The sequence below is a fragment of the Phyllostomus discolor genome, chromosome 8 (genome assembly GCF_004126475.2).
Source record: "Phyllostomus discolor isolate MPI-MPIP mPhyDis1 chromosome 8, mPhyDis1.pri.v3, whole genome shotgun sequence".
Lineage (NCBI taxonomy): Eukaryota > Metazoa > Chordata > Mammalia > Chiroptera > Phyllostomidae > Phyllostomus > Phyllostomus discolor.
The window spans coordinates 108,829,134-108,837,077 of NC_040910.2; the positions used below are offsets into that span (position 1 = coordinate 108,829,134).

Below are 7,944 nucleotides of genomic sequence, written 5' to 3' on the forward strand. Positions count from 1 at the left end.
TGGAGGTAAATGTTTCGTGGTGGCATGCATTTAAAAGCAGCTGGTGGGTACAGATGTGCTCAGTGGCTTCAGTCCTCCTCCTTTACAGGACTTGGGGATGGGGGAGGGGACATCTCCAAGGCAGACCAGGGTGCACTGTGGGTCCCTCCCCATACCTGAGCTCTCTCCCACCTGGCTGTCCTGCAGTCTGCTCACCTTGGGGAGGTGGCGCTCTCTGGTGCCTCCTGCAGCATCAGACCATCTGCTTCTGGGAGGAGTGGTCCTGGCCCTGCCTGGGTGCACACTCAACCCCGGGCGGGGGAGCAAGGAGATGCCAGCAGGTGCTGCAGAGGAGGAAATGACCCCTATATCGTTCTTCCCCTTCACACCCTCCTGTATACTCTGGAGACAAGTGGGAAAGGATGTAGTTTTCCTCAAAAGAGACTCATTCCTTACATGGACCTTTCGCCTGCAACAGGCCCGCACCATCCCACTGACTGCTGCCCCTCCTACACCTCACGAAATATCCGATGTGGAAACATGGCCGGTTTTTACAAAACAAGCAGTGGGTGCCCCAAGCCTGCTGTAATGTAAGTGCCAAGCGTACGGGCCATGTCTTGGGGTGGGGATCGGATGACAGAGGGAGGTACAGAGAATTCTCCCCCTCCGGATGCGTGTGGCCTCCTTAGAATGCCACAGAGCACCAGACACCAGATGCTCCCCGGGAAGAGGGAGGCCAGGGAGGGGGGGAGAGCAGAAGCAAGGCTGCCCTAGGAAGCTCCCCTGAGTCACTGAGGGGGTGTCAGAGGCAGGGTCTCCCAGAGGAGCCCCCCTGAGACCCTGCAGCAGAGACAGGAGGAACAGGACGGGCTGAATCCAGGGGCCAGGAGGATGGGGCTCCCCATCCTTATGTGCAGAACCCTCCTCACTGCATAATTGTTCTCTGCCTTGCTCCTCAGCTTCTTAACCAAGAGGGGGGAAAAGGTCTGTACCGACCCCTTCAATGAGAGAGTTCAGGAATGCGAGATGAAGCTGGAGTCAAAAAATACACAGAGAGAAGTGTCAGTTGATGAGTAGCTACAATAGATGCCACACGCCCACCTCCACTCTCTCACCTTCTGGGAGTTTCCTGGCCTGAATTCTCTTGTCAAAAGCAACAATTATTGTACTCTTCTCTGCAAAAACTGTGCACCAGTAAAAAGTATCCAATTTAACTTCACTTAAACTTTAGGAGGAATAAGAAATGTAGAAATTGCGAAACTTTGGGTTTGTGCTTTTTTTGAAAACAAGAAATCATAGAATCGTTTTTTAAGAAGGTAGACACATGACTCATTCAAGTGCGGATGGAGCATGTGTCCCAGGTGCACTGAGCCCACTAATGAGGGAACCGTGCAACTGCTTCCAGGATTATCTGGGGATTAGAGATTCACACAGTTAGTTGGGACTGGTGTTCTGCAACTTAGAGAAAAACTGAGTAATATCCAATATAGCAATATAGCTGTAACTTCTGGATTGTCTTTTCTACTGAAAAAAAAAAAAAACCGCTTGCATCTGCTCTAGAGAAACATTGGTAAGTTCACAGGGAATCTCAGAAAGTCTGGGGCCTGATCCAGAGCAAACAGAACAGCAATCAACTGTGTTTCCCAAGGGCGGGTAAGGGGCTTCCCAGATAAGGTGAAGGGAAAGGAGTTCATCATCACCAAGCCCTCATTCTATGAACTGTTAAGGGACTTATCTAAGAAAAGACAGGACATCAACACTATGAAAAATGACAACAATCTCACACCTATCAACAACTGAACCTAAAAAACAAAAACAAACTAAGCAAGTAACTAGAACAGGAAGAAAATCACAGAAATAAAGATCACATGGAGGGTTTTCAGTGGGAGAAGGAGGGGGGGGAATGGGGGGGGGAGCTACAGGGAATAAGAAGCCTCAATGGCGAGTGTAAAACACGGGGAGGTTAAGAACAGTATAGGAAACGGAGAAGCCAAAGAAGTTACATGTAGGACCCACGGACCTGAACTAAGGGGGAGGGGGATGCTGACGGGAGGCAGATGCAGGACAGAGGGGGAGGAGGGGAGAGCAGGTGGGAGAACGGTCACAGCGCACTCACTAAAATGTACTGAAGAGAAGGTGCCTCCCCCCACGGATGTGAGGAGCCCTGGGTGGGCCTTCCAGACAGCGCTCCACAGCAACTGAAAGGCACCCAGTCACCCTGATGCCTTCTCTCTGGTGGAATGTTTTTTCTTAAGAGATACAACCTCCTAAAAAGATGTCTTCTTCAAAGTTAAAGAACATTAAGAACAGCATTTATAGTTGGAGTTAGTATCCTATTAAAGCCTATGTAATTAGGAAATCTTGGTCAGTATCTCTCTCATAAACCCAGAAGAAAGCACTGGGTTCCAAACAACAAAGCTTTTTTAATTAAAAAAAACGTTTAAAACCTATGCTTATTTTTGGGGTGCCTGCCCATAAGAAATCAATAGGGAAAAAGAAAGATCGATAACCAATGAGTCGAGCTGGAAATGAACGCTGAGAGGGGAAACACAAATTCACGGTGTACCCGGTCCGTCCTACTGAAACAGCGGCTCTTGGACGGGGTGGCTACAGCGGAGAAAACTTTCTTTTACTCCGTCACTTGGGAGTGGAAGGATGGGCAGGGAGCCGATGGGGATAAAGGCTTACACACACGTGTGTCCAAGTGCAACAAGCGTTCCAGGTGATTCTGACGCGGGTGGCCCCAGGGCCTCCCCTGGACACACCCCTTTAGCCGGCCCGGGAACACTGATTGGCCGGCCGGCTGGTGCCGCTGTGAAGGGGAAGCGCAGCTCAGTGGGTGTGGCCTCCTGGCCGCCTTTCCCTTTCCCGGCCTCAGTGGCGGTCCCCAACTCCTCCATGTGACTGCGGACTCTGAGGACAGGGGCCCTGGCTCTGGCAGGGGAAGAAGGAGGGGAGGGACTGACCCAGCCTTTCACTGAGATGATCAGAAAGTTCCATTTCTCTGGGGAGGGGGCGGGGCTTGCTGCCCCAGAAGAGAGTTATCCAGGGCCCCGCCCAGTTCTCCCCCTGGGGCACCGCCCCCCCCCTCCGAAGGATCCCCACCCCAGATTTCCTTCTGGAAGAGCACAGCTGTGCTCCTGGGGTCTTCCTGGGGCCACCCCAGCTCCTCACGGCCTGAAGTGGGGGCTGGCTGCGTTGTAGCTTCTCCTCCCACCCCCACCGCCTCCGATGGTTGTGCCACCCAGGATCCTGCGGGGATAAACGCCTTTTCACTCACCTTCCCCTTCCCCTGTGTGAGGATGTAAGGATTTTCCGCCCCCTGGTGTTTTGCCACCAAGCCCATGCGTGTCCTTTACACGGAACACAAATTTCCCACCTCCTGTTCAGCCGACACCATCTTTTCTGATCCCCTACTGCTACTAGGAATGCATTTTTGTGTTCGTATTTATTCTGTCATCGTGATGGGATTTGGGGAGAGGAAAAGCAGACACAGACGCTCAGGGCTCTGGCCTCCGCTGGGACTCAGCTACGGTCTTCCCTGGGGCTCTCAGCGCTGTCTGCGGGCGTTCCTGGGAATGCGGGGTGTGGAGTCGGCGCCAGCCCACGGACCCTGGCTCACACGACTGAGTGAGGACAACAGCAGCTTCTCGGCAGTGATTTGGGTTCAGAGCCTTGGGGACGATGGCCGAGAGTTGTTGCACTGACACCGCACTAGCCCTCGGGGGAATGGGTGCGTGTGGCCTCCCTGGGTCCTCGGTGGCCAGGCGGTCGGCTGGGCAGAATGAAATGAGGGCACCGAGCTCCTCAGCTCTGGGTGGTAGAGCCAGGCATTTGCTGGTCAAGGATTTGGGTCCTGACAACAGCAGCTGAGCAGAAATAAAGGATGGGGACTGGGGCCCACCTTGCTGACCAAGCATCTGTCAGTCAAGGTCTTGGAGGACATGAGGGCAGGTTGGGTCTGAGTCCATTCCCCAAGACTCAGGGACTCTGTTTCCCCACTTCCTCCAAAACAGCACGTGCTCTCTCGCTTCCCCGTTTCTGCCATCCCTCTGGCGGAAACGCCCCTCCTCTCCATTCTGAGCAAACACAACCCACCCTTCAAAGGTCAATTCCAGTGCCGCCCTGATCCCTTCCCCCACGGTCCCAGCCAGAGCACCCGCCTCCCTGCCTCTGGGACCCTGAACTGGATATTCACTGTCCCTCGGGGAATTACTGAGCGACTACTCTATGTCACACTTTGTGGACGTTAGAAAAACCGGCAGAGCCACACACACTGGGTTCCTGCCCTTCCAGAAGATTTTGGTGTATAAAAAGAATGAAAATAAGATACGACATCTCATGTAAGAGCCATCTCTAATTCCTTACTGAATCTCCAATGAGCAACACTGGGTCACAGTGGCAAAGTCTGGCCCTGACTGGGATACCCCGTGGGCTGGGCTTCACTCAAATGTTGAAGCTTGTGTTGAGGGCAACCAGCCTGGGGCTCAGGCCTCCCCGGGCCCCACACAGGCTGCCCAAGGGCTGAGGAGGCCAATATATCCAAACACACCAGCCAGGAGGCTGTACTGCAGGCAAACCTCAGAGACATTGCCGGTTCGGTTCCAGACAACTCGAAGGGACTGGGGGGTCCTGCCTTCAGTTTTTAAAAAGCACAACAGCTGTGAGGAGCCACAGAACGAGGCATGCCTGTATGTAGATCAGGGCTTTTGCACCTTGAGCATAAGGATCACCTGGACAGCCCTGGCTGGTGTGGCTCAGTGGACTGAGCACTGGCCTGCGAACCAAAGGGTCCGGGGGTCAATTCCCAGTCAGGGCACATGCCTGGGTCTCAGGCCAGGTCCCCAGCAGGGGCACATAAAAAGACATCCACACATTGATGTTCTCTCCCTCTCTTCCTCCCTCCCTTCCCCTCTCTAAAAATAAAACAAATAAAATCTTTAAGTTAAAAAAAAAAGAATCACCTGGAGAGCTTGTCAACCTAGATTGGGGGGTCGCAGCCCCAGAACTCGGACTCAGGAGGACCTAGTGCGGACGAAGGACCAGCTTCCCTGACCAGGTCCCGGTGGTGCCGACACCACCCGGTGCCCGAGCACTTGCCCAGGAACTCTCAGCCTTGGTTTTGCAACTTCATTCAGTGTTGCTTGCAACTCTTACGAAAAGCACCTATTTGTTAGCAACCAAAACATAAATGCAAATCATTTTTTAAAGATTTTATTTATTTATTTTTAGAGAGAAGAAAAGGGAGGGGGAAAGAGAGAGAGAAACATCAGTGTGTGGTTGCCTCTCACCCACCCACCGCTGGGGACCTGGCCTGCAACCCAGGCATGTGGGCTGACTGGGAATCGAACCGGCCACACTTTGGTTCCCAGGCCAACACTCAATCCACTGAACCCCACACCAGTCAGGGCCAGCATTGCCATTCCCAACACAATGAGCCCCCAGGCCTTGGTTACTCAAAACCGTTCTCCACAAACAAGAACTAGGCCCATTAGGGAAATGGCTGATAGCAGAGCAGGGGCAAAGTATAAGTCCTTTAGTACCAAAAAGGAAGAAAACAAAGGTAAATAATAAACAGTTAAATGGTCTACATAGAGGATAAACATCGCCACAAATAAAAGCTCCTCCTTAAATATTGTCAATACCCTCAGCACAGAACCCCTTACCCACGAAGAGCGCCGATGCCGTGGGCAGCAAGGGCACAGAGCCTGTGTGGTGCACGCACGCAGGCTAGCTCCGTGCACGCACGCACCCTCCTCTGGAGCTCGCGTTTGTAAATCGCCTGCTGTGCACGAGGGCCTCCGGGCCCGGGCAAGGATGGACCACAGATGCCCCTGCCTGGAGGCAGGAAGACAACAGCAGGCAGAACGGGCCCAGTGCCCTGGAAGGAGGAGCGAGGTGGAGGCCACGGGGCTGTCAGCCTGCAGAGGTGGCTCCATCCTGCCCCCAAGCCATTCTGAGAATGTGAGGGAGTCACCGGCCCCTCCTGAGACCCTGTGATCCCCAGTAAGTGGCAAACACCTGGCGAGCAGGCGGCACCGGCACAGAAACACCCGTCACTCACGGGGCTCCTTCGGGGCTATGAGGACGTGGGCTCCCAGCAGCTTCCAGCCCGGAGCTCCAGTCCTCCGCCAATCCTGAGGCCGGGTGGCCGGCCCTCAACTGGGCATGTGGTCATTTCAGGTCCCCACCCAGCTGTCTGTAGTCAAAGTGGGAGACCAGGAGAAGGTCCCAGAGGGACCCACACCTGAGCTCAGGAGAACCCCAGCCTGCCAGGGCGTTTTCAGAGACGGCGGAGTTGGGGCTCCATGTTTCTCCAAGCAGTGTGGGGCTTAAGAACACAGACTTGGGGGCCAGACTGCCCAGGTTTGAACCCCAGTTCTCCTCACCAACTGTCACACCTTGGGCAAGTTCTTTATGCTGCGTGTGCCTCAGTTTCCTCAACTGCGGATGCAAAGATTGAATGGCCTAATGGTCCGGAAGCATTTGGGACAGCGGCTAGTATGTCTAGCTTTGTTAGAGAACATTCGTGAAATAAACGACTCATTGAGTGCCACAACACTTCCTCACCGGGGGTGTGGTGATGGTGTGGGGGCGAGACTGGGAGCTGAAGGTTCTGCTTAAGGGTTCAGGGGAGGATTTCCTAGAGCTGATGTGGGAGCCTCCAGATCTCATCCTGTCACCCCAAACCCTCTCTGATCTCCAGGCAAACAGAGTCTGAATCTCAAGCCCTGACACAGCCTTGATCTGAGACCTGGAACTGGAGTCGGGCACAGGCCAGGCCAATCCAGCCTGGAGATCTTGGGCTAAGTCGCAGCCAGTGCCTCCCGCACCCCACCCCGGCCTGAGGTCCCCACCTCATGGAGGGCTTAGGGCAAAGGGGACACGTTCCCACTGGGCGTGGAGGGCAACTTCCCTCCCGAAACCTTGGATCTCGGTGCTTCCTTCACTCCACCCTCACCGCCTGTGCCGGATACAAACTGAGGCTGCCACCCCTTCCGGCTTTCCTTTGAAATCTCAGTTCTCTTCTTTCAAAAACTGTTTTGCCTCCATCATCATTTCTCAGCATGTCGTCAGCCCTGGAGCCTCAGGAGCCCCTACCAGGCCAGCTCCCCTCCCACCCTGGCTCTGTCTGGGGGAAGATGGGGGTCTCCATGGCTGCCATTCCTGCCTCTGCTTCCTCTTCCTCCTCCTCATCATCACCATCACCATCGTGTATGCTCTGAGGGCCAAGACTAACCCCTCCTCACATGAGTGTATCCCCTGTCTTCCCTCCACCCTGCTCCCTGCAGGGGAAACAAGCAGGAGCAAGGCTGCTGGGCCCCGGAGGGGAAGGGCCTCTGCTAAGAGACCTGGAGTTTTCTTGAACTGGTCCCCCCCCATCTTCCCCAGGACCAGACCCCTTCCCGCCAAATCAATGGTTGGGGACACCCTGCTTCCCCACTCCCTCTAAAAAGGGCCCCCCTCACTTGGGGGGCATCACCCCCAGACATACTGAGGAGCAGTGCTTGGAACCCCCCACAGCCACAGTGTCCATCTGGGGCCTGAGTTGGGGGCCCAGCCTGAGTCCAGGGCCAGTGGGGCAATGCTCAGGTATGGCCTTTGGAGAATGCGACCGGGGTGAGGGGTTGCCCCCAATCACGCTTTTCCAGCCTATTTCTTTGCATGAGCTGCTTTTTCAGACAACCAAACGGTTCCTCGCCCTTCAACATTACTTCATTTTCTTCTCAGAGACTCGGGGAAGCACAGAAGGCTGTTGAAATAAAGTTACTCTAACGTTAGTGGGAACCTGGACAGCCTGACGGGCCTCTGTGAAAGGGGTTCATCAGCTCAGGGGAGCACAGTGGGAGTGGGTCTCCAGACAGGGGACCCTGATTCCTTCCTTGGAGAGCAAGGGTGCAGCCTGGACAGGTGCTGGGTGACAGGACCAGACCCTTCCCTCTGCACCCAAGCATCTGGCTGCCC

At 54.6% G+C, this 7,944-nt stretch overlaps 1 long non-coding RNA gene across 1 annotated transcript; it reads left to right on the forward strand.

Moving 5' to 3' along the window:
• Nucleotides 1-454: 454 nt before the first annotated feature.
• On the forward strand, nucleotides 455-1,245 carry LOC118502237. Its single transcript, XR_004904946.1, has 2 exons — nucleotides 455-569; nucleotides 939-1,245. It is a non-coding gene; the product is annotated as an uncharacterized LOC118502237 (long non-coding RNA).
• Nucleotides 1,246-7,944: the final 6,699 nt, after the last annotated feature.